This window comes from Larus michahellis, chromosome 2, assembly GCF_964199755.1.
Source record: "Larus michahellis chromosome 2, bLarMic1.1, whole genome shotgun sequence".
Lineage (NCBI taxonomy): Eukaryota > Metazoa > Chordata > Aves > Charadriiformes > Laridae > Larus > Larus michahellis.
Genome location: NC_133897.1, coordinates 16,072,730 through 16,099,991, shown reverse-complemented (window position 1 = coordinate 16,099,991; position 27,262 = coordinate 16,072,730). Strand labels below are relative to the sequence as shown.

At 39.4% G+C, this 27,262-nt stretch overlaps 1 protein-coding gene across 21 annotated transcripts in view; it reads right to left on the bottom strand.

Annotated features, from left to right (window-relative positions):
* Positions 1-27,262, bottom strand: part of PARD3 (par-3 family cell polarity regulator) — a 460,486-nt gene that overhangs the window by 63,111 nt on the left and 370,113 nt on the right. The window lies entirely within an intron of this gene.

Here is a 27,262-nt window from a genome sequence, read left to right as displayed (position 1 = left end):
AGAATTAGCAAGCCAGCAAGGAGACTCCGCAGGAGGGAGAAGGTGCAAGAAAGAAAGAGCAGAAGGTGGCAGTTTAAAACACTTATTAAAGGAGTTAACAAAATAAAAGGATGTAATTTAAATCACTAAATGACAGAATCCTATTGTGATGAAGCAGTGCAGCGTCTGAAAGTGGATACTCCCCGTAAAGATCACACATGTACCTGCACAATAGCATTAGATGAGGATGGAATTATAACTCGGTGACATCGGACTTCGTGGGTTCAGCCTCCTTGCAATAATTGGAATAGGTTTTGTATTAATAGTTAAAATCTTAAGCAATACAAAGTGTTTATTAGTGTCCACCTGCTGGTAATACTTTGTTGCCCCTTATACAAAAGCCAACGATAACATCAATCAGCAATTCATTAAAATAAAACTCAAAACCATGACAGTGAAATGCTAAAACATATTTGAAATATGTTCTGTTAGCTTTCCAATCTTCCTATATTCAGTTATAGCACCAAGGTATGAGCCAATATACAGAAGCTCAGATGTTGTTGTAACTTGAGCACAGGGCAATGTTAATTAAAGCATGTCAAGCTATTGAAAAATTAAATTAATAAAAGGAGACTTAATTTCATTTTTGTCGCATACCAGTTAGAACTCCTGTTCATCACAGCCGGCTGCTGTATCGTTTTGGACTTCTATCGCATTGTGCTCTGTGTGGAAGGAGTGAGTGCCCTCCCCCACTTTAACGGCAGTAGACTGCTGAGAGATTGTTCAAAGATAAAAATATGTACCACCAAGTCCCTAAAATGTCATGATAAACGAACTCAAATGTCACTATTAAAATATTTCCTTTCATCAGTTTCACGGCACAGAACTCCCACTGCAATGCCAGAACTGACTTAACTTTGCTAATACTTCTGTGGGAATACTGAATTTCTTTTTGAAGGTTGAATTTAAGACAATGGCAATGCATGTGGCGTAAAACTGAGATAGCCACCTGTAAAGTGGTTTAAAAGGTACCCTCTGGGGAAAAACACTTCTGCGTGACCCTCTTCCAGAAAAAAAAAAAAAAAGAAAAGAGGTTGAGTTCATCACAAGCAGACCCCTGAAACAATTCCCTCCAGGCTTCTTTAAATGTGAAAGTCATCATTTTGCTTTCAACTGATTCTGTTAACAGACTCTGAGAAAGATAAAAAGTAACATGGCATAAGAGAGAACTGCTTATGAAGAAAACAGAAGACTAGATGAGAAATTCAAGGGTACGAGATTTCTTTCCTCTTTGCCACTGTTCAATGTCGTGTTCCCAGACAGCAAGGAAAAAAAGTACAAAAAGATTCCTTTAATGCAGTACCAGCATCGATACGACCGTGAAAATTTTGTTAGTTTATTGTGGGTAGTTTCTATAACATTTCATGCCTTTCTCACTCCTGTCTAACTATTTTCTATTCAAATATCCAGGTGCTGCTTAGGAACTTTTAACAAAGGGCTGATCGGAAGGGAAGACTGACGAACAATGCATGTTTATAACGAGAAGCGAACTGCTACCTGCAGGGAATAATACAGGATGATCTCTCTTTGGAGAGGAGGGGAAAAAAAAATCAACAACATAAATGGAACGCTGTCAAATTTATAAGCAGCAATTTAGACAGCAAATATGTTGCTTGGGTTTCAGCAGTCTTAAACACTGTGAGCGGCTTAACCTTATCTCCCAGTGCCACTGCCTTCCTGGAGTAATTGATGCTCAGAGTCCCCCAATTTCACATAAACCAGGCCACTGTGTTATTGTATACAGCAATCTAACTGCTAGCAGAGACAGGAAACGGCGCTGAACCCAGATCAATAGACATGTCAACAGTAAGCTGCTTAATCTAATTCTGCCTATCTCATCTTGGAGCACAGAGTTTGCAATTTTACTGCTAGGTCCCTCTGGCAGGAAATGGTTTGGAAAGTTTAGTCTTAAGAAGTTTAAGCGATATGCTTATCCTTCGGGCTCTCGAATGTTTATTCAGCAGAATAGCTGCTTTAAATGTTTTATAAATGGTAGCAATGTAAACAAGGCACTCCTGAATTCCTTCCCTTATGAAAGCTATAACGGTGATTTCCTCACAGTGGACAGGGAGCTTAACACGACAGCCAATTACGCTTAAAGGTAAATTGCATTTGTACAGATGTACCAAACTAAAATAAACTTTGAAGATCAGAATAATTTTCCCAGCATCCCCTCCTCCACGCTGATGATATTCCCACATGGAAACACTTCTTTTTTGGCAATTACATTGCTCACTCCTCTTTTTTTTTTCCCTCTTTTTTTTTACGCACATGAAAATTACATGTTTCTTTGCAAGTAACTTCAGTATCTAGCCTGGTATAATAGAATCTCTGACAATAAATTAGATCAGGTAACAAGAAACCCTGACACAGACTCTCCTTCAGAAAGCAAGAGGGAAGAAATTAAACTGATGACACTTTTCTCATCTTCCTACTGCACTGACAGCACACCTACGTTCCCTTTTGAAGGCAAAACCACCCCAGAAACACATATCTTTGCCCCACATGTCAGAGATGGCCACGGGGAAGCCTCAGGGAAGCGCCTGGGCAGGCGGCAGCGTTTCTGTCACAGCCATACCATGGGCCAGGCTCCACGTCGTCCCGCGAGCCCCCTCCAGCCATGTGCCTGTCACAGCGTTATCAATGATTTCACCGCAAAAATACAGACATACCTATATATATATATAAAATTCACAGGCCTATTATATATATGCCTGTGAATTACAGGCCTATTCCATGTGCCTTTGGGACATGGTGCCTATTCCATGTCCCAAAATGCTCAGACTTTGCAATTTCATCTGAACTACGACGCAATCACGGCGCTTCCCCAGGGGTTTTACAGTGCCCCACAATTCAAGGGGCAGCGGCCGTTGCCAGCGGAGAGGAAATTTAAGCTCCTGGTTAACTTTGGAATCACAGTTGATGGCTTCCAACCATGACAGACCTTTAAACTACTTTGACAGTCTATTTGTCACTGGAAAACAAGCACAAACTTGTTTAGAGAGGAAAGATGGTGTTTCTTTCAGGGTACTGGAGTGGAAATTAGACGACGCAGGTTCTTTCCTCAACTCTGCCACAAAGTGCCGGTGCACTTGTGCCAGCCAGTTTTTAAGTGCTCCAACTCCCCATCCATAAAATAAAACTTCCCTGACTGCACGGGGGTGCTGAGATGCTCGCTGCATTACTGTGCGTGAGGTGCCCAGACACTACAGCGCTGAACCTTACAGAAAAGTCAATAAATGAACTCCATAAATAAAATGTTACAAAAGCCCACTTCAAACCTTCAGCTTAAAATCATGAGACTGCTCCCATGAGTTAGTGCCTTGGAAATAAATTTAGCAAAAATTCCAGGAATCATACAGCTGAGGCTAAGATTAAGAAATAGTAAAGACATGACTGTAATTTAGATACTTGTGCATTACTTAACAAGCAAGTTGCTTACTACTGGAGGTCTTACAACACACTGAATACCTCAGATGAGGAAATTTTGCAAAAAAGTATCCGCAGATGCTCCCTGAAGTAAAATAAAATAAAAATCAACTTTATATCTATGGTCTTATTTGTTCATTTACTGTGAACAAAACTCTCTTGGACAGAGACTTACATGGAAAGCGTTTGCATAGCTGCCCTAAAATCTCTTCAAACTTCCTTTCTTTCTGTTTATAAAAGTTTTACTCTTTTGCTCTAAAAGCTGAAACTATAGAACATTATTCCGAAGATCAACAGCATACCACAAATAATCAAAGGCAGAGCTGAAGAGATTCTTTTGTCAACAATTCACGGACTCAGCTACAGCCATTTCTAATAAGGAGCAATTTAGTAAAAATAATAAAAATCAGAGGAGACAGACTATCCATGAATACAAAAAGCACTAATTTAGTTCAATTAGTTCACTTCAAATAGAAACTCATGGCGTGCCAGTCTATTTTGGTTTCAGACTTGTTCCACCCCCAATCCACATTTTCAAAGACGAAGTATATTCCAAATGTTAATTAACTACCATTCCTTTTAAACTTATGTATATCCCTACAAATCTGACAGTGTGGGGGTTTTACATGGATGTAAGACTAAGAAATTACATTCTCATTAAAATGCAAACAAATCAGAAAGACCTTACTTTAATCCCTCATAAACCACTATTAGAACAAGTATATTTCCTATCTCAGCAAAATACTCATACAAAAGAGCAGCTAAGAACATGAACACATTTCTAAGCCTAGTGACCCACTCATGGAGATCTTCATTTGAGGAGGTCTCAGGGCTTGTAATTTCAACTTTGTTTTAATGCAACCTGCCCATTCTCTGGATTAAACCGTGAATTTTCTGCCCTCACTTTTCATTGTGAGCTTCTTCTCAGAGGAAAAATTCTGGTATACTGGAAAATGGTAATTAACCAATCAACAATGCCACAAGCTGGAAATAATCCATTTTACCAGCTCACATATTTAAAAAAAAAAAAAAAAAAAAAAAGCTGGGCAACAGTGAAAATGATATAATCATCATGCACGTGCTCGTCACTGTTTTCCACACTTACATGATGCTTCTCAATATCTATGAAGCAGCAATCTCTTTGGAGGAGGGACTCTGTTTTCACATGCATTTGTTTTATAACTACGAGTGAAGTCATTGATCATTTCTGCAGTGCAAATAAATGATTACTCCCTCTGGTCTGTAACACAAAGAGGTATACTGGCAACTCAAAATCTTCCCAACTCTAAGACAAAACTGCAAAACAAAAGCAAGTACAGAATCTTGCTGTATGGTAACAAGTCTACGTAAAAAAAAGACAGCACATTTGCAGTTTTCAGTGGCGTAATCAATACTCTAAGGTTTTAAAACTTGGCTGCATAAAGAAAAGTTGCACAGAAGAGGCATTTAAGGTTTGTTGTATAAAAATTATGGAGAAACTTATAATTGACACAATATTATTATTATGCCATACTTGGCACACGCATGCAAAAATGCTCCATAATCCATGCTATAGCCCAGGTATCTGAACGTTTAAGTGTTAAACCATTTTTATGAAACTAGACCACAGCAAATTCCAAAATTTGGGTTCCCTACCTCAGATCTCCGGCATTTAATTCCTTTACTTAGGAATACTTTCATTTTTACCATTGTTGTACAAACTGCCTAATACAATGTAACAGAGAGTTACAAAGGCGGTTTCAAAGCACTGTGCCAAAAATTGAAATACATGTAGCTCATTTGAGGCAAAATTTAAAATGTACATGTTCAAAATATGGAAGCACAACTGTTCAGCCGAGGAGCTATGTATACAAACCCCACATGAATTTTTATGATGTCCTGATCTTTCCTAACAAAAAACAAAACTAGACTCCTTTTAAAAAAGTCCCACACCATCATCTTGAAGATGTCACTTTTTGTGTTACCCTCACTCACAGGAGACCAGATACAGATTCAGGGCCTGGAAGCCAGCAGGGAAGAAACCTGAGCATAGGTGTTTTTTAAAAGTGTGCGAGGCTTTGAGCTGGTACCTAATTCCTACTGAGATCAATAACATTTAGATGCCTTACCTGCTTAAGCAGTTCTGAAAACCCTATTGCATCCTTAAAACGTTGCTTTGGCTAGTCTGAAATACTAATAACCCTTCTCCATTTTCATAGCTACAGTGACTTTACTGACACGGGAAAAACTGCAGGCAGTCCTTCCAAAAGGACTAAGTCAAATTGATGGGTAGTTGTCTTTTTGACCCTTTTGTTTAACAAATGCATCAGTTGCTTTCTATCCGGACTTAGATAAATGAGTAACAAATTAAAAGAAACGTTTTTATGATTCACTGCAGTAGCTTGTTTTTTTTGTGCTTTTCTCTTTTCTGATACAAGGTTAAAAGTGACTGGTAAACCTTTTAAGGTTATTGAAACTAAATTATTAACGCTATGTTTCACCTTCCCTTTGTCCTCTTCATGGCATTCTCCCTGATTGCTTACTGCTACTCCACTCCTACAAGTTGTAAATCAAATGAAAAATCTTTAAAGTACAAAACCATCTGATTAAAATTTTCATCCACAAGGGAACCACAGATATGACAAGAAGCCACATTATGCAGTTTTTACATTTAAAACATCTGACAGTCTTTTTTTTCATGTGTGCGAAAATTGAGCACTTTCATCTTTGGAAGCAACAAAAATGATGATTCTCACTCATAAAACCCATTTGCAACCTTCAAAACATCTTTGATATTCTCCTCCATTGCATAACTGCATTTGGTGCACTATATGCAGGCATAAAGTGTCATGACACATGGCTAGTCTGGACAAATTTGAACTTCTCCCAGCTCAAAACTCTACAGTTCACAGGTTTGCTGAGATTATCCATCAAACTCAGGACCAGATCGTTCACCAGAAAGCCCGCACTATCTGGGCAGTTGGAAACATAAAGAGAAGATGTGGTAAACCATGATCAAGGGGTCTAATAAAAACCTATAGAGAATACTTCTGCAGGAAAAGATATACCTTTAAGGAATGAACTCAATCTAGAAGGAAGCCAAATACTAATTTACATTTTTGTGAGGCTTATCAAGCAATGTCTATCTTATCTAAGATAAGGGTTTATTTGACAGCATATTTCTGAAAAGTTGGCAAACAACAACTTTCTTAATGCTGCTTTTCAGCAGCAGAGTATAGGACGATCCATCACCAAGTTTTCAAGATCTGAGCTCCTGATACTCCAAAACAGAATAAACCAAGCAAACTGCTGCATTTCAGTTTTCATTGGATTTCGTAGCTGCTGCACATTTACGGTCTGCTAGGTTGGCACAAAGTTACTGCACATATGCCACAGCGGTAAAAGGTTTGTTTCTCCAGCAGTGGAATTCCTGGATTGGAGTTAAAACATCAGCCTGAGTCATGAGCAGGCCTTGAAGAAAGCTTATGGTGCTAATACTACTCTATTTAACATCTGATAACATATCAATGTCTGATAACACATTCATTATGGAGATACAAAGTTACAGCGAAGCACTGAGCTCTCATTAAACAGCAGCACTGTCTGCTGGGCCAGATCTTCATTTATCCCATTGACATATTATTTGAATACAACAGCATCAACAAGGCGTCCTGTAAACTGATCGTAACAGTTCTAAACCGAATATTCAGAATACTACATTAAGGGCCAAAAGCCCAGAAACAGCTCCTTCCTAACCCCGTGGCAGGTGATGTGCACGGCGCTTCTCTCAGCAGCAAGGTCAGTGACAGAGCACAGAGAGCTCTGGCTGGCTGGAAAGGATGTCGAGCAAGAAAATCGCCTTGCACGGCAAGCTTCAGGAACGCATCCCAAGAGCTCATGGAGAATGACTGAAGTGAGCACCTGAGATACCACATTTGGGTCAACAGTGCTAATCAAGAGAGACTTCTTCACGAGGAGAAGGTCTCAAAGATGTTTGTTTTCCTTTACTTAGGATTTAAGGTACCACTTGCACTTTATGTTTCGTACAGAAGAAAAGCATCATCTCGGCAAGAGCGGAAAGCACTGATGGCAAACTTTGCATGGGAAGGCATGAGCTGCTGTGATGGACAGAGGGGACCAATTTGGGAGCAGTGGATGAAGACAGTGACTGAAATGATCAAAGCTCTGAGCCAGAAGACAGCAACCTGTCAGCATTTGTGCCATACTCGATCTAGCACTCTCACTTTTCCCTGCAGCATTAAAATCTGTATTGCCATTTCCTACTGGGAAGCGATGTGGCAAGATTTTTCTCATGGAAACCTGAGCAAGCCACATACGGAATGACGGAGCTCTTATGGCTTCTATTTATTGAACAATTTGTTTTCTCAGATCTCAGTTTGTCTTCCTTTTCCCCCACCTTTTTCTTCCTGCCTTTGTTTTGGTGTTCAGACACTTCAACTCTCACAATCAATCACAGCAAAGTAGCTCCTATAAACTTGCTTAGAGGAAAACATTTTCCTCCTCAGCCCTCCAACCCATTCCCTAGAAAGCAGCTGTTTCTCTAAATATACGAGGCAACAGCATCTGAAAAAGTGAATATGACATTACGTGACAGGAGAAATCATTTCAGTTCTGCCACCCTGTTGCTTTGTAGAATTGGGACTTCGGTAATAAAAGCTATAGTTTAAATGATTTGGAGATCTGTTTATACAATATGCATTAAAAGAGCCACTGGACAGAATAAAAAAAGGCAAGGGCATAAACAGCCGGGAATCCTCAGCAGGATGCTTTAACCTTCAGGGAAAGATTCATAGCGTGTTGCTCTGGCCCAGGGAGTTTTTTGCTCTACAGTGGCACCCTTGTGACAGAGGGAGAAATGTGGCACAAAAAAGTGAGAAGTGACTTCCCGCCTTTCATTTGCTAAAAGCTGCCGTCCCCATTCTGGTGTTCGATGATGATTTTGGCTCCTCTTTGTTTCAGCAGCCACCGCGACACACTGTGCGAGGCCCCCAGCTGAGTCAGTACACGCTCGCTGTGCTCTGCGCACGCAGATGGGAGTAGGCAGAGAAATGTCAAGCTACTTGGATTAGCTCGGTTTTGGTCACGCACAGAAGCAGAGCTCAGGGCACCCAAGGAATCCTAAATTAAACCCGAAGCATGCTCGCCAGTTTAGGCACCTCGTTTTTTAGGCATTAGTCATTAAGGAGCTTCCATGCTGGTAGGTCTTGCTGTGGGTTTAAGCACTTTCATAGATCTACATCCCAGCACTGAAGGTACCTTGCCCTGGCAATGAGATAAAGCCATCACGTAAAAATGTGATATGACGTTTTAAGTTTTCAAATCACTTGGAACACATGCATGCAGTTAACTTCATACTGGTATTGCTGCCAATCCCCTTGAGGGAAAAGCAATCTTCCCCTTCCACTCGTTCTACGTATGGAATCTTTTTTGTCTGACATATTTCAGTAATTGGGCACGTTTATTCCTCAGCTACTTCTAACACAACCAGTAGAGGCTGCATTTCGAATCTATGAGAGCAAGCTGGCAAGTCGTGTGAAAAAAATTAGCATTTCCAACAGTAGGCAACACATGGATGAACGTTACTCAGCCTGACAGGATGCGCAATTTTTAAATCTCATACAAATGTCTGCGTATTATTCCACCACTTCTCCCTGAACACTCTATGGTTTTGGTTGAAGGCTATTTCCAGTTCAAACTATTTTCCTTCAGCATTTTCTCTCATCTTTTCTACCTGCTGTAACATCCCTCACTGGCTCCCTCTCTCTTCAGTGACTTGTTTCACTGCCCTCCTGCCCATTTTCTTTGTACAAATTCTGTCCTCTCCTGGCCTTCTGTCAAGGCACAAGCAGGTCCTGTTCTTCCTCTATACACAATTTAAAGGAGTATTTTGAAGTAGGAATGGGTGAGAATTTTCCAATTTCACCTTTTGAACAGAGACAAAGCAATAGCCTTTTTGTATTATACTTCTGTATATCAATGCCAAACCAGAAATCAACTGCAAAAAGCAGGCCTTCTCAACCAGGTATTAAAAAAAAGAATTCTACCCCCAGTTCTCTCTTGCAAATTTCCAATAGACTGAGGGTCACTTTATAGATTAAAGGTGCCACCACGTTTAATGTGCTCAAACATTAAAAAATGGCAGGAAGGACAGTATTACCATTGCATCAGCATATTTTTTTTCTTTTTACTACTCCTAGCCCAGACCTTCAGGATCCTCCTTTCTCCTCACCCAACTTTCACAGGGAGAAGATACATAGGAAACACTTAAACATGGAACAAAATAACTTCTTAAGAGAGCTGCTTCCATATTGCTAAACAGCAGCTCATTGTTCCCTTGCCTTGGGTAGTTTTAGCTTTAGGTCTTCATTTTACTCAAAGATCTCTTACTTGCCAATGCCCTGACCTTGGCATCTGCGCTACTCCTCTTAAAGCTAATGTGATCTGCTCACACAAAGCAGACTATTGCCAAGGAGCATAAGCAGCCCTAGTGATGTCACTGAACTCATTAAAGATATAGTTGACTTCTTGGCCCTAGAAAACCTAATTATTAAATGTAACCTTAGCTGAAAACAGTAGTGCTTGTTGATAAGCAAAGCAAAACAATAGGTGTTTTGTTCAAACACAAAAATAGTACTTGACCAATAAATAGGAGCTCCTACTTTATAACTGTGGCAAACTGTAGTTAACCGTGGAATTCCTGAGATAATTGATATGAAAAAAGAATGGAGTATTTTGAAATACAATCCCATGCACACGTTGAAAATCTAATTCCTAATTCACAGCATTAACGCCAGGTCTAGAAGACTTAGTGCCTCATTTAGGTAAACAGCAAATGCCGGGTATTCTCACTCAAAGGACCTATTAGGAAGCTAACCCTAATGTAAACCTGCTATAATCTATCTTCTGAGAATTATTTTAAAATATACCTTTTATAGCAAATGCAAACCACAATAACTGCGTTGTAAATGTGACTGCTATATTTATTTGTTGCTATAGCTATGGATTGCAAATTTAGAAGGGAAAAAAACACTTCAATACTACCACTGACAATGAGAGCCTTATGCTTCTACACGCTATTAAATATGCCACCTCCCACTGGTGATATATAAATCACAGCACCATTGGATCAGTTTCTTAGTGCATTTGCTTCTTGAAATTTTTTCATCCTAATGTTTAACGTAATTATCTTATCTATGATTGTATATAAAAAAGCCAACTGCTCAATGATTTCTGGGTCACTGCAGTCCATCAATAAAATTATACAAACAACTAAATCAGAGAAACCAAGTATTCTTTAAATAGAAGTGGCTAAAGGAACAGTTAAAAAATCAAGATTTTAAGTGAACATTCTCCAGGGTCACGACACTGTCTTCAGACTGCCTGGAATATGCCTAGAGTATTTACAGACATCTTTCCCTCTCCCTCTATCGCTATAAAGTAAGTTGAAAACAATGCTCCCCAAACAGTAAAAGGCTAAACTGAACAGAATGTACTGGTTTAACTACCGAACTCACAAATAACTTAACTGGGGTTGGTGCAGTTTTGCAGGTATTTACGCTGACATATAAAATAAGCCAGATACAGCCACCTTCAGAAAAAAATCAGGTGGTTCACCTGCATTTTAGTATGGAAATTTTTTCCTAGGATGAGAATGGATATTGCATTTTTTGAGGCATTTAATGTTAGGTTGGTTAAAGTTACCCTGGTGATGATGCTGTGGCGAACAATGCTACAGAGACAACGTTCATCCATCACAAAAACTAATACAAGCCTCTCGCTTTTTTTTTTTTTTTAATGTAGGTATTGCAGCCTAGTTTTGTACAACAATTTTCTCTCCTCCTTGCTGCATGCTTCAGGATTTGATGAGAAATTTTTGCATGAGATCTGATCAACCTCCATCTAGAAGCTACCAGTGAAAGCATCACTCTAGGTTTGAAGACTACCCGCTGAAGGCATTGAGGAAACAGTGCAAAAGTACTACTTCTCAAAGCATAATTATTCAAAAAGAAAAGAATATGCATATACATTATACGTAACAGTTTTATCACATAGGAAAATAACACTAAAATATATGTGAATGGTTTAAAAAAACGGCAGTTAAAATACATAGCACACCAGGGGAAGATAGTTTTAAGGGAAGTGAAATCATATACACATATGTGAGCTTCAAGCAGAAAAAAAGCATATTTTTTTTTTCCTTTCTATGAGAGGGTTGGGTATATCTGACAGATGTCAAGGTCAAATCACCCAACCTTTAGAGCTAATACAAACTATTCCAGCACCCTACACGTATGTGTCACAAAAAACGCATGTGATTTTAAGCTCTTAGCCACAGATTACAGACTGGCTTCCTGTGACTTTTTTAAACAGATGGTCAGAAGCAAGGATGAAAGAAAGCATTTTTTGTGATCCGTTGTTCATATGAGAATGTTATCTTTGTTTTGTTTAAGTGTCACAGCTTGCTGCAGTAATGAGCTGAACAGAATATTTTAAAGGGTTAAGCTTTTAAAATGAGCAGATTCAGGAAGGGGCACAGTAACATCTTAATGCTTACCAAGTCAGCACACACTGCACATACCCGAAGGCCTTACTGTTTAAGGTCTTTTTAGAAAGAAGGTATAAATCTCAAAGCTTTAATTTTAATGTCAGATTTGGTATCATTGCTCTATAATTATCTAATGCCTAATACGTCCTTGTAAGGAACAAAATGCATCACAAAATCACCCCCCGTAATTATGAAATACATATAATCCCTATTTATAGACGCACATACTTCAGTATAAGATATGCGATTATGATCTTCTGTTAAGCGAACTTTGGTAAAAATTGTAACTATTTGATATTTTTCCATCTCTCTCATTCTGGCTCTACTCTTGCTTCTGTCTCGTCCATTGGCAGCGTCTGTACTGTAACTACAGGCAGTAAGGGGTCAAGATTAATTATTTGCTGTACAGTTCCACTCAGCACAGTGGGGCCCGACCTACATGATGCTTCTCCAATACGCATGTTACCTCAAAGATCAAACTAGTAATGTCTAGGCAAAGGCATTCAAAAAAAAAAAAAGGCTAATTCAGTTCTCGCTGAGCGTTCCCTGAACACAGAGAAGTTCCAGTTGCAGGATGTGGGGACCCAGTGTGGTACGTATACTGCTCCATTTCTCAACATCTTTTCCTCTCCAGAAGCTCTTGGTATTTTTTGACAAACCTACTATCTGGAGTGAGGGACCCCCTGACTCACAGTGGTAGCTGATATGCTATGTCTCCCCTTTAAAATACGTTGTCATTGCATTCATGTCTGCGTTGCAGCGATTCTGTTCACTACCATAAAAGAAATGTATTGTGTATTTGCTCTTGCCAGTGACATTGCAAGGCAGAGTGCAAATTAATTGGAATAGAAATACAATTTTATAAGAAATTATTCCAATTTTTGAAAAAAATTCTTTCCTTATGAAGTGGATCGTAACCTCCTAACTACAAAACTAAAGGATAACATGAAAGAGACTAAGAGTTACTTAAACACTCTCGATAATAAGTATTTTTTCTGTTAATGCAAGGAATGTGCATAATTCTTTCAACCACTAAAGATGAAAAAGAAGCTGTCTAATCCTGTAAAATAAACTATTGTAAGTGTCGAGACTCTGACCACTGAATTCTTGCCAGGTAACTGAATCCCATTGCTTTCAAATTAAAAATGGAATTTGAACTACTGCTGCTCTGCTCTAAACAACGCAGCTTCAAACAGCAAAGGACACTGAGCAATTACAATAAAAGAAGAAAAACATGTCAACTACATCCACTTAGTATTGTTTTTGTGCATCTACACCACGGACACTGCCAATCCTGAGCAGAAGCCAGCTGAGGAACTAAAAGCATCTGCTCCGCCTGAACAACTCAGGTTCAGGAGCCCAAAAGCTTCCCTTTATATCTTCTCCCATTGGGGTCACTGATATTGCTTGGGCTGCCCTTCTTGATCTGGAGTATCAGTAACATCTGTATCCTTCTCACAGCTTTCTTCTAGTCATCAAGCTGATCCTCACATTTTCATTGTACTGCTGTCACACTGCATCAGGTACTTGCAATATCAGAAGATTTGTGATTAGTTACTACAGTATTTCTTCTCGTGCCATCTCCATTTTCTCTTTTCAGGTCATCCACTTTCCCAAATGCTAAAAACACCTGATGTTGCTTCCTAGGAAAAGCACATGTCCATATCTATTAATTTTGATCTAGCACTATGGTCAACATTTTCCAATGCTGAGACCTCTTAGACAACAAAATCAAAATGGGTTAATTCAGTGCAGAAAACCCCAAATACATGTTTCAAAATCATGGATATTAAGTCATTGAAAATAAGTCTTACTGTATTGCAGAAAATGGATGGCAGACCAAATTTAAGTATCTAAATTGGAAAATGTTGCCTTAAGTATGGACTTCTTAAATTGAAATGCTGCAGTAGGCCTATAGAACAGCTATTTTGTCAATTACAGTAATGACAGAGAATGAAAATCCCATTGAAAACCTATAAAACCCTTAATAGAAGAGAAATTTACAGGATTTGAAACAGTATTACCCTGTATTTTACTTAATGGCCAACCGTTAAAATAAATACAAATATCATGGAAATATGACAGAAAGAAGCCAGGTCTGACTCCCAACTTTGAAGCTCTTTACATCATTTTAGGCGCAAGTGGGAAAGGCACAGCACGACCCGAATTCACACTAGGCTCCAGTTCACAACCAAGGGTGACACAATCCAAGTGTTCAGAATTACCTGGTCACGCCCCTTCCATGGCCACGTCTTCCCTCTCCCACCTCCATGCTCATGACCTAACACCATTTTCACCTAACTCCAGCTCTGGTAATCACCAGGCTCTTCATGAGAGTAGTGACGCCACCAGCTCAGCTGGGTAGAAAATGGCCCTGTGATTCCTGAGCTGGCACTGGGAGAAGGCGAGTCCGTCAGAAACGTAGGAAGCTGGCAGGGCAACAAAACATTCCTCTGGTTTGGTGACTGTGAAACACCGCACCAGCTCAATTGTTTACAGAAGCAGCGCATTAGAGCTCTGGGAATGGGAACTGGTTCTGTACAGAGATATTAACATGAATGGTGATGTCCTCAGGTTCACTTTCTCAACACCACTGCTGTCTCTCTATAGAAAATCCTTCAGCAAACTGGAAAAATTGCAAAACCAAGAAAAATTACTGCAGTCAAGAAACTTTATGGGACAATAAGCTCTTTCAGAAAAGTTTCTAAGATTCTGAATTAACAGTTTATTGTCGAAAGTTTGTTTTGAGAAGGGGAAGCCACCAGATAAATGGAATGGCAAGGACAAAACCACTCAGAAGTGCAGCAACTATGAACTTCTGAAGTAGTACTGAATTCCCCCTCCTTTTTGTTGGGAAGACCACTAGCAAACTGGTGATCACTCAGCTAAAGCCAAATCCATTCCTGGGCATGTTTTACACAATTTGATAAACTTAAAGCCTACACATATGGATGCAACACAAATAATTAAATGTAAAGAAGTCATAAAGAAGTCTTGAGAGAGATAGTGACACTGTAATAACAACAACAACAACAACAACAAACACTGCAAGCTAGAATACCTACATCCATAGCTATCTGCACATTAAAAGAAATGCATATGCATATTCCCTCGGTGATGTCCCTCTGCTCTTCCAAAGTCAAAGGAACTCTTCTCTAACTGGATACAATCTTTCTCACTATGTTTTTCAGCAGCTGTCTTTGCTGATTTCTAATCAAAGCTCCTGATAACTGGCTTTGGCAACAGATTGTAGTTTCCCAGATGAGTAAGCAAACAAAGATATTTTTTTTCCCCTCTTCCACAGAACTTGAGATGCATTTTGTGTCTTAAGGGAAAATTGATGAGTTCCATAATCTGGTCAACACCTCAAAAACATTTAATGAAGGAACGTCAGAGGTCTATGGTATTTGTATACTTCAAAATGTGGACAGCTACACGACAAAGATAAATGCCAGCCTGGGAAACAAAAAAACTGGACTGTAGCAATTTATAAGAGTAGAAAATGAGAAACCTTTAGACAACAATTGATTTAGATTTGACTGAGAAACAGCCGTACAAAGAAGAAGTAAATTGACACATCATAAAAAATCTTCACTTGGGTTTACTGTAAAGTAGTCTTTAAATGTGGGGGAAAAGCTCATCACAACAACAACATTCACTAAAAGATGATATTGATTTAGTAGGCAGAGCCTGAGGGATGTCAAACCAGAAAATCACTATAATCAACTACAAAGGAAATTCATCATGGCAAAAAGGAAGTGGATGGATGTGCAAAGCTCATGAAAGAAAAAGAAATATAACATTGCCTGCTGTCAAATGCATTATTTGAAAAAGAAAGTGAATGCTAAAATGATTCCTAAGCAGTAAATAAATATTTGAGAAATCTAATAGACAGCTATCAAGAGAAAGTAATTAGGGTATAAGCTGTATTTTACTGAAGAGACATTGTGGAGTTCCATAAGCAAATGTATCTTGCCACCACGTTCTAAAGACAAATTTTAGGTTGACGATTAAAAATCTGAATACTTAAAAATGTAACATATTTCTCAGAAAGACATCATAAAAAGAGAGAAAATATATGCTAAACCCACAATTCTAATTTACTTTTCTATAATGAAACAGAAGAGCGCTGAATAAAGTCCAGCAGAAGCCAATGTGTTGATAATTGATAAAGTAGACAACTTCAAACATCCTAGGACAAGAAAGATTAAGTTTAATATGTCTCAAATGTGTGGGTTTAAAATAATTTCATTCAACATTTGTTCTCAGTCTTGAATAGGAGAGGAGGAAGAGGGGAGATTAAGTGGCAGGTGAACTGAATGTTTCTTTTGGTGATAATAAAATCTAGAGCACTGATGGAACGTAATTTAATCTAAACCAGCACAAACCACTTACAAAATATGTGCATGACACAGGGCCTGATCTTTCAGTGCAGTCTGGAAACAGGAATGGCAACACACCCAGCTCAAAGCTCCCCTTTGAAGGCGGTGTACAGCACTGGGCTCCCAACACAGCCTCCACGCAACATTCTGGCAGCTAATTCAGGGAAAAAAAGATTTAAATGTGGTTTATATTTTTGAATGCCCTGCTTTTTGCATGCTTGACTTGAGAACAATTCTCTGATGCAGGATAGTACATAGTCAAGGGGTGCAAACAGCTGCAAATGAGCCTAGAGAAGTTTAATACAGAGCAGTCAGAAAACTGTGGCAAACAATATTTGGCCAGAAAAATTTAGTATGCAAGTTGCATCATTCCCATTCCCCTCCACAGCCTTAAACTGTGCTACACTAAGCAGTAGGTGAGGCACTAAAAAATAGCAGACAGCTTGCGAGTGGTGGTAACTTTCACTATGGCTGCTGGAAGTGGTAGTCCTCAGAGACAAACCCAAAGCCCATCTTCATCTTCTACCACCTGTCTTCATTAGCGGTGGAAATGCTAAAATAAAAACACCCGTCCACCACCCCCCAAAATAAAATTTGGGTACTTGCATGATAACTACATGCAGCTGTAGGGCAGTGTTCTTCACCACTGTCAGTAAAGGGCATATTGTCACAGATTTAAATAGCAACTTCATGAGTATCTGGAGCCAGAGAGTGGGATTCACCTAATAAAATAAAGACATCTATTATCTGTGTTATTCATCTTAGTCAGTTAACATAAAGAGGACTGTTAGGACATATTCAGTTGACCTACTTAGACATTGCTTTAGGATGAGGCAAATTACACCGTAGATCCCTTTGAATGTATTCATTAGATTTTGATTTTCTACAAGCAAAGCTCAGGTGACTTGCTCAGTGTATGTTTACATCTAATTGAATGATTCCTATTTGCTTTGCAAAGTGCCTGCAAATGTATTCAAGAAGCCAGTAAATTCTACGTGCAATTAAGTTCACAAAACTATAGACTTCTTATTTATGCTTTTTTTTGGTGACTTAATTTTCTACCTCAAAAGAAACAAAAACAGTTGAACTGGATCACAGAAAAGGTCCATCTGCTCCATATCTCCTAACAGTGACCAACGGCAAATACCCAGGGAGGAGTATAATCGTATCAAGAAACCTCCCTGATACACACTTCCAGTCAATGCAATTTGCATTACAGACTTCTTCAGCTGGGCCGATATTTTGTCTTGAAGCAGAGATAACAACTTAGCCCTCACAGGGTTTCAATAACAACTGTCTGTGCAATGCTTCAAAGCAGTAAAATACTTTACAAGTGGTAAGTATCACTATTCAATATGTTTCACTTGTATTAGAGATTTGATGATGAAATCCTCAGATTTAATATGCCTATTACTTGTATGAGCACAAAATAATTCATCTAAAGCTTGAAGTCTATTAGCTGCCAACCAGTCTACCAATTTACATGATTTTCTGATTAAAAGCACCCTGAAGACCACTGCAGTAATAATGAGGTGTTTCTTAAAGAACCCAAAGCAATAGACTTATTTAAAAATATTTATTATAACAGCAGTTTAAACGTAGTAGTTACAGCTTTTATTTTTCAGACATACAAAAGCTAAACATTCGCCTCTTTGGCAAGGTTACTTCTTTACAAATTTTCAGAGCATTAGCTCTGAATTTGCAACTTTCTGCAACATATTGAGTTTATGTTAAGTGCAAGATAATTTACTCCATTTTGAACTGTTTAGCACAAGGGTCCTTGCAATAAATGCTATCACCTCAAAAAGCTCTCCTTTTCTTTTCCTGTCCTCTTAATCCTAAAAACACATTCTCCAAAACTTAGTACGTAAATACATTAGCATGACACAAAAAGTGATTTTACTGGAATGAGTATTCCTAAAAAAAAACATCTAATCCTACTGACTAGCAAAAAAATAATAATGTGCTTAGAAAAAAAAAAAATCAGTAACTTTCCATCAGGGAGTCTATACAATACAACAGTCAACACAAAAACGCTCAATGAATTCAAATGGTTTTCCCTGGCTGAAGAGTAGAGCTGGAAGGGACCTGGAAGTCAGCTGTACCTGGTTACGCCAGCCTCACCTGACAATAAAGATTTCCAGTGTTGGAGAAATCTGTAACCTCTACAGGCAATCGAGTTCCAGTGTTTCATCCTCCTTATCACTAGACAAAATGCCTTTTCCACTTCCACTGTAAATCTAATATTTTTGCCTCATTCAATAGTAATAGGGAGAATTTCCTTCTTTTGAGAAACCTATTACGTCACATCAGGGCAGCTCTGATAGTAGCAAGGACGAGCTCTTGAAAAGATCTTTTTGTAAGATCTTTTGTATCCTTTTGAAAATCATTTATGAACCAATTTTCCATTAATAATTATTGCATATGAAGTAAAACAAAGTCTATTTGCATTTCTCTCATGTCAGGTCCTTTGTTATGCTGGCATTGCCAACATAAAATATTTAAAATGTATTACTTATAGAGCCAATTATAATAATCAAGTGAGAAAAAATCCATTACAAATCTTAAAATAATCTCTTGTTGCATTTTAAGGGATCGACTACATTATGCCATGACTTCTTTGGCAATGTTACAGTTGCTGAGATATCAGAATTCTCGTATGCTGTTTTAAATTATTCTCTGAACAATGTCTCCCCCAACCTATCATATACTACATTATCCACATAAAGCAAAAATTCTTATGGTCTTTATAAAAAAGGTTCTCATCTTGCTTGAGTAAATGGTATTAATGGAACATTTAGAAGTAGATGACTACATACAATTGCTATTTTGCCCTTGAAAGGCAACTTCTTCTCTAGCAGCCATTCAGAGGTTCAGCTACAAATTAGGGCTACCATCTGCAACTGAAATTGCTGAGGAAATGTCTGTGATTTTTTTGTGAAAATCTTTGTTTTTCAAACTCAGGTTTGAGGAGGTAGAGACTGCACAGCAGAGTTTACTCAAAAGCTACAAACAGACGATATTCAACAATTAAGGCATTATTTTCACTGAAGCATACCAACTTTTATAGTATAATACGGAAACAATACATTTCTTAAAAACAAAATAAAACCCAGCTAACTAGCAATTTGGTAATCAGGTCTATGGGTTTGTGATATTTAAACAGCCATCAAAACAAAGTAGCTGGTAAGATATAACAGACATCTATTCATTTAAGTCACCTTAAAAGAAAAAATAAGCTTTGAATTTAGTGAAAGTGTTTAGTTAACAGTTTTTGAGTTTCTAGAAGAATAAAAGCCCAGAAACATTCTAAAACTGGCCAGATTCAATCAGCTGAATCTTCACTGCTTTGCTTCTTGCCTATATTCCTGTCCCAGAAAACAGCTTGTGAGAGCAGTTATGAATCTAAGTTCCCTTTCCAGATAATAAAGAGAGAGAGGCAAATGAAAGGTCCAAATACTTGATGATTAAATTCCTCTAAATGAAATCCTTTAGATAGTATTTGTTTGACATATGAACATTTAGCATTTACAGGTATTTAAATGCTGTAACGTTTATGTGCAATTGAGTATTTGAGAGTACACAGTAGCCATCCAGACACTGTCACATTCCTGTGTAATACTTTCCACTCTTACGCACAGGAACGAGGACAGAGAATGATCAAACCAAGAGGAAAGGACAGGCAGGCGCAGTGGTTTTAATCCTGATCTTACATGTAGACAAATCAGGTCTAACTTTCCACTGCGGACTACTGGAACTGTAGCTAAAAGTCACTCAATGAGCATCAGCAACTCAGATGCCTAAACATGGAAATCTAAGTGTCATTTAAGTTACCCAAAGACTTACTTCCGTAGGAACGGCAGATTTGAAAGGAACCTACAGCAGCACCACATCCTTCTTGACTGGAGCTATAGGCTGGGTTTGCGTGCTTTAGGACATCCAAAGTTGCTCTGAACATTCACATTTGGGGACTGCATTTGCCTTTCATGGGATAGTCACATGTCTAATTTTTAGTGTGTATGTTATGAAAACCAGATTCCCTGCACAGACATTTGAGAAAAGCATGTTCCTGGAGTGCTTTGATTTACCCTGTGGAGATCTCTCTATGCACTATATATAGATTGCTGTCTCTTAATACCTACACTAACCGTGTGTGAGCATCTCCTCCTCAGTGCCTCCATTTTATGAGAATCTCAGCACTCCTGCACCTCATTCTGATACTGTAAAGCTAGATGCAAAAGCGATGATCATGCACCATGACATCGGGGTATACAACATCATAAGAGCAAAACCAACAATCCCTGGAGAGCTACGGATGGCCAAGCCTTCATGAATGGACTTCATTTGCACCATGCACAGAGAGGAAGCTTGGTTGACTTGGGACTTAATGAGTGCGTATCAGCTTGGTAATTGGGTCATTACCTCAGGGCAGGATTAATATGTATGGTTAGGGAGCATTTACAACTCTGCCTGAAGCTATCTCACTTGGATGCTCTGAATTGCCCTCCTGAGGATACCAGTTCTCTCCTTTGACTATATAGATAGCTTGGCTTTCTAAGTTAGGCATGAATAAGCTCCTTTTTAAAGCTTTGAATTATTTTTTGTGGAACCTCTGTGGCTTTGGCTAGGACACATCCCGACAGATTTAGGTGCGATGGAACCATATTAAATCAGACTATTTCAGAGATATCCATTCATCCTCCTGGAGCTAAGACTAGAACTTGGGAAGAGGAATTTTGGATCTAAACACGTCAATGGCATTTCTTTAAATTCTCTGCATTTCACCAGGTTTTCTCTCTAACTCAGTGGAATTTTCTAATTTGACAGCTAGATCCATAAACCATCACGACTATCTTAATGCTATCAACAGTCTAAGTGCAGTATCAAAGTTCAGTTCATCGAACCATCAAATAATATTCTCTTTGGGGCATTTTTCTCCCCTTGATGAGCACACGTAAGACCTAGTTACGTTAATCATCGTATATATACTGAGAAGCAAATGTAATGCATTGTACATTCAGCCTGTCAAAATGTATCAATTATTCAGTCAGGACGGTATGACTGCATGAATCATTTCAGTGTGCACCACAGAGCAGGCTTGGGAAGAGGTTTTGATGAAATAACTGAGTAGGAATTTTAAAAACTATTATTCTTCACTAACATTTGAGGTGTAAGTAGGGAAGGTGTAAGCAGGTGTAAGTCAGGTTTAGGACTGCTTAGAAAGCATTTTATTTTTCTGTCTTCCCTGCTAAGCTCTTTCTAATTCAGAAAATGTTTCCATTCTGCCGCGGGTTTCTCTCAGGAAATTAATTTCTTAGCTGGATGTCACCTGAGGACATCCAAATGAACCACCTAACATTTCTGTAGCTACATTCTGTAGCCAATGCTGTCTTACGCCTTAACATTTCACATAACAACTGCAAGATTTGTATGGGAGACGACCTGATCTTATTATAAACGCTATGAAGCGCTGCACCACACTCTGTGGCATTATATAAATAAAAGTGAGATAGCATCACTGCTTGAGGATTTGTTTGTGTTCTGAAAGTTCTCTTTCACGGTGCAGCGTACTGGGCAAAACTGAAGGATTTGGTCAACAGGAAACGACTGGAAGAAGACTGATTTCCTCTGCCTTCCACTCTTCTACGGTGTTTTCTTTCTCACCCTAATACTTCTCCCCCTTGATGTTAGGGGGGGTGTTGATGTTGTCTAGGAGGGCATAATTGCAGAGATATTTTTCATGACAGGATGAGATACTAGACTATTAGATGGGACTCTTCCTTATCTGGCGCGTATGCAGAGGAATGTATTAAACAGAAGTCCTTTAAGGTACATTAAGCCCGACAGTCGTCTTCCCTCCGCTGTGAGTTTGGCACACGCGATTGCTGTGAGACAACGATGTGGGCTGCAGCCTGCTCTCGTTTTAACGCCAGCTCAATCCTGACATTCTCCAGCGCCTAGTGATTTCGTACTGAGATATTTTAAAGAAGTTTTTCTTTTCCCTCAGTTTTTCAAATGAACTTAATATAGTGTAAAGTGAGAGTTTATGATCCCGGAGAGAGATATACCATACAGACTAGCACAGCATAAAAAGCATCAGGATAGGTTTTCCAGCACTCCCCAGTGCCTCAACTCTGAGCCGAAGGGACTATTTTCTAATCAAAAGCCCTCATATTTTTCATTCTTTGCTACTCTTTTGATAACAGAAGGCCCAGACAAACAGAAGCAAACAGAAACTCCATTCCGCTGTTCATGCAAGCTTGTTCACAAAATGCCTCCCATAGGCTGCTTTCCACCAGCCCTGCTATTTCATTTAATCCGTTCAGTCCTGAAGGATCAACTTAGGCAATTAGACAAGGGATTTGGGCTCTCAGGGATAATTGGATGACTTGCATGCAATAAACTTCTTCCACGCTCTCTTCACTTTTTTCTTTTGTTCTCTTTGCTCATCCCTTTGTTTCTCATCATTAATTTTTTTAATCAAGTTTGCAACACCCTTGCAGATACAGCAAGATAGTAATGTGACCGAGCAGCGAGAACCTAAGCACCTACATTGCAGCTCCTGCTGTTTCACGCCTCTTTAAATTGTTCTGATGTGATACTGGAGGGAAGAGCAGCTGAATCTAGATGACGGGATGCAGCAGTCGAGGCTTCATTTTTGCATCTGCAGCACTGCTGAAGTTGCAGAGAGGGAAGAAATGAGCTCAGATGCCTTTGCCTAATCTCAGGTGAATCCTGGAGGAAAGCTCATGCAGGGAGAAAAAGTATTACAGCAGAATTTAATTGGTTGTATTCTGGTGAATTGTGTGTGAATTATATCATAGCCGAGGAGCTTAATGACATAGATTAAGGACTGCTGAAATGTAATTACCTTTCTTTTCCCCCTATAACTACCTTCATCCCCACTTCTTGTCATCTCCAAGTCTCAGTCTGAGAGCTCTTTTTGCCACGGACACACAACCTCATTCGCACGCTTTAGTTCTCAGCCTGATGCTTCTAACTTTCATTTCCTCCTACTTTGACATGTTCCTCTCATAGCAACCACTTCCCTCATGTCATCCTTCCTAATATCTTATTTATTTACTGTATAAAATTGCTTTCCTCTGCTCTCGTGATTTTAAACTTCTCTTAGCTCCTTTTCTTTCCTGTACGCTAGCACAATTTGTCAGTCTGGGTACACAGCAGTTTAAAATCACATGCAAGTTTCAACATCTCCTTCTAATATTACAATAGAATTCTTTTTTATTATAAGAGTCAGTGAAATATTAATGATCGCTATGCTATCAACTGTAAAAACTAATAACAACAAAAAATAAAAATCAGATCTTAAACCGCCTAGCTTAAATGAATAGAGATTGGGTAACCATCTGCTGAATGTGCAGAAGTCCTTTTCAGCGCCCATCTGTAAGGAATACAAATATTGCAGCCATGGCTACCGAGACTTAGCTCAACCTGTAGGAAAGAAACTTTTCCTTCTAGATGTCCACTTTGAGTCTCACATGAGCAAACGGACACAATGTCCTGTATACCTCCTCTGAAGAGCTGTTCAGGTAATGCCGACAGGCATAACAGGAAATTAGGACAGACTGTGCGCAACCTTGTGAAATGCTGTAGGTTTCTTACAAATGAAAAACACCCATCAAAAACATGGTCAAGAGCAAAACAAAATTTATTTCTCCTCCTACTAGAGAGTGTTCAAGAGCTAGGTATTCGAGAGCTAGCCATCTTCAGATGAAAGTATGGGGGATTATAAAATGAGATAAATATCTTACTGAGAAATAAATTGAAAAATACTTTTCAGAGTTCTTGTATGACTGGAGGCAGCATGCAGCTCTGCTCTCCGTATCTCCTCAGTGAAAAGCAGGTTTGAGTTGCTCAGGCAGAACACTGGAGGATGTGGCTGTTGAGTTGCTTCAAACTGTACTCCAGTGCTCTGCACAGGAAATGTAAATTGACTGAAGATGGAGTAATGAACTAAGAGGGTGAAATATGAAAAATACTATTAAACAAAGCTCACAAAAGGAGAAATGTTGTGTTTGTCTCCAAACAGAGAAGGAAAGGAAGATGGTAAGGTTTTGTCTCTCTGTGGTGTGATGTGGTGACCTCTGAACTAGCTTTTGTCTTTCCAGCAGCCTAAATAGCACAACAGAGGTCTCAGCAACAGCGAATCAATCTACCTTGTTCTGTGACTGAGGAACACACACCAAAATAATTTTTTCCTCTTTCCTTAGGATCTCAAGGGACACTCTCAGATAGGTACTGGGAATTTCAGACACTTTATGTCTTTCTGCCCTAGATCCTAGTACATTCAAGAGAACATGGAGGTAATAAAATAAAAATTTAGGTTAAATACCAGGCAATTGTCTTCTCAAATAAGAGCAATAAAAGAAAGAGAGTAGGCTATGGCTCCACATAAAGTTGGTGGACAAACCCCATTTCCAAGTGACTGAATATGCGCTACACGAGTGATGGAATAAACCACAGTCGGAATCGATCCCGTGTACAAAGGGAGTCAGACCAAGTGACTAACAAGGTCTTTTCTATAACTCAGTAGAAAATGGTTTCTGGAAGAATATCACCAGGCACTTCTCACAAGCGTACAGGTGTTAACCTTGGTGCTCTGGCCATGTTCCAGCTCAGGTAATTACCTTTTTCACTTAAATTCTCCTTCCAGACTCTCCTGGCATGTCTCCACTCCCCGGCCCTGATTTATATGCAATTAAAGAGCAGCAGTGTTTCACTGTGCAGGTGGTTGCCTGTCAGTGCAGGGAGTGGCGCGGGGATCGGCCGTGGAGCGAGACGGTCGCTCTATTGACTACAGGTCCCCATTAAAGGTTATGAAGTTCTTTAGGGTTCTCGCAAATACACTCTCTAGATGAACGACAACCTTCTATAGATCATCCTCATGCCTCATCTGTGCTTACGAGGAGGGCAGGTGACTTCTCCTTTTTTTTTCTTTTTTTTTTTTTGAGGGTGAGCTGGCTCCCCTTTGTCACAGCAGGCAGCTTCCTCTCCCCGAACACCTTCCTGCAGCGTTCCTGATCTCCACAGGAGAGTTGCTTCATTTCCCCCTCCCTCTCCTCCGGTACAGCCCTTCAGCTCGGCAGGAGGCACCCGCCTCTCCTGAGGCTCTGCTCCTGCAATGCCACAGCACTCGCCATCTGCAAATTGTAGCTCATGAACAAACGTAGGTGAGCAGGGCCTTGAGAAACACTTGGGAGCCTGTGTTTCATGATTCCCTGCCAACACGGCATCATTTCCCTGGGAGTTATGATCTCTTTTCGTCCAGGAAATTGTGCAGATGAGCTGCAGGAACTTGGTATTAAAAGAGAAACACTGAAAATCCTTTAGCAGCAGAGAGGCTGTCAGAGCAGCAGGTCCCACATGGCAGCAACCCTGCCCGTGCAGGAGCAACACAATTCTCCACCAGCAGAATGAGACCGACTGCAAAGCAAGAGCTAAGTACATACAAGGAGCATACGCAGTCCAACAGCACACACGACTCTGAGTCGTTCCTCAAAGGTACTTTCAGATGCGCTGTTTTTGGTGGAGCTGAATGTTGTACGCACAATACAAAACCTGTGACATCATAGAGGAGAAAAGGCAGTTTCCTGTATTTCAAGAACGAAGAGTTATACTTTGTCCTCAAACTTTTTCTTCCAAGTTTTGAAGAAGTGGAGAAAAAGACAAAATACATATTCAAAACAATTTGTGAGAAACAAGCCACATACCTACGTGTAACTCTGAAATACGGAAATACAATAGGTGTTTTAAGAAAAAAGCCGACCGACTTTGGCAATCATTCAAGGAAAAGTTCAATGATAATAATGAAGTATTATTTTGTAAGATAATCCTTATTATTTTAAAAATTTCTTTTGATGCCTGAAAAATTGGAATCTGTTTTTTCATACAAATCTTACACAAAGTGATTAATTAATTCCCCTCCCACCCTCCCCCACACCAGACTCTTCTCAGAATTGCACAACAATAGGATGAGAGAAAATGGACACAAACTGGAGCACGGGAAATTCTGATATGAAAAGCTTTCTCTTTTTCCTTTTGCTTTTTTTAGATAGCATGAAGCTGGTCAAATACTGGAACAGGCACCCAGGGAGCTGGATGAAATCTCCGTCCTCAGAGATATTCAGGAATATCAACCTGAATAAAACAACCGCAGCCCTGAGCAACCTGACCCGATCAAAGCTGCTCCGAGCAGAGGGTTGGACTAGATGAGTTCTGGAGGTCACTTCCTCTGGAGCGGAGGAATTGTACAGAAGATTTTTTTTTTTTTTAATAGAAATCAATGTAGGCAGACATAAACATGCACACATAAAAATTCTGCCCCAGTGAAACACATTCCTGCACCTGCATCTCATTCTGCACGTGTGTACGTGCTCTGCTGAATGTGACACACGCTCACGTATGACATGCCACATAGATAAGGGAGGCATCCGAACCTGAGGAGGAATATTAAAAAACATAAGCCTGAGCTCCAATAAAGTAGGATTATTCCTGACGCTGAATCTCAGTTCTACCTATTTTCCTGTTAAATTCTGACATCTTAAGCTGCAGTGATTTTAACTACATCAGAGTAGTGCAACTAATGAAAGCTAATGAAATTCAGTCTGCGTCAACTGTTCAATGTGGCTTAAGAGGACAAACAACAACTTAGCTCTGACCATCTAAGCAAGACGTAGAGGACATTTTTTGAAATTCTAATTAGACTGGATTGAGGAAAATGGATACAAACAAGAAAAGAAAAAGATGGCCCTGCCCTAAATCACAGTGTGTGCACAGAACGGGCATTAACTGAGACACGCTTTTCACGCGTGGGAGATGAGCAAAGGAAAATGAAGATTGTGACTGT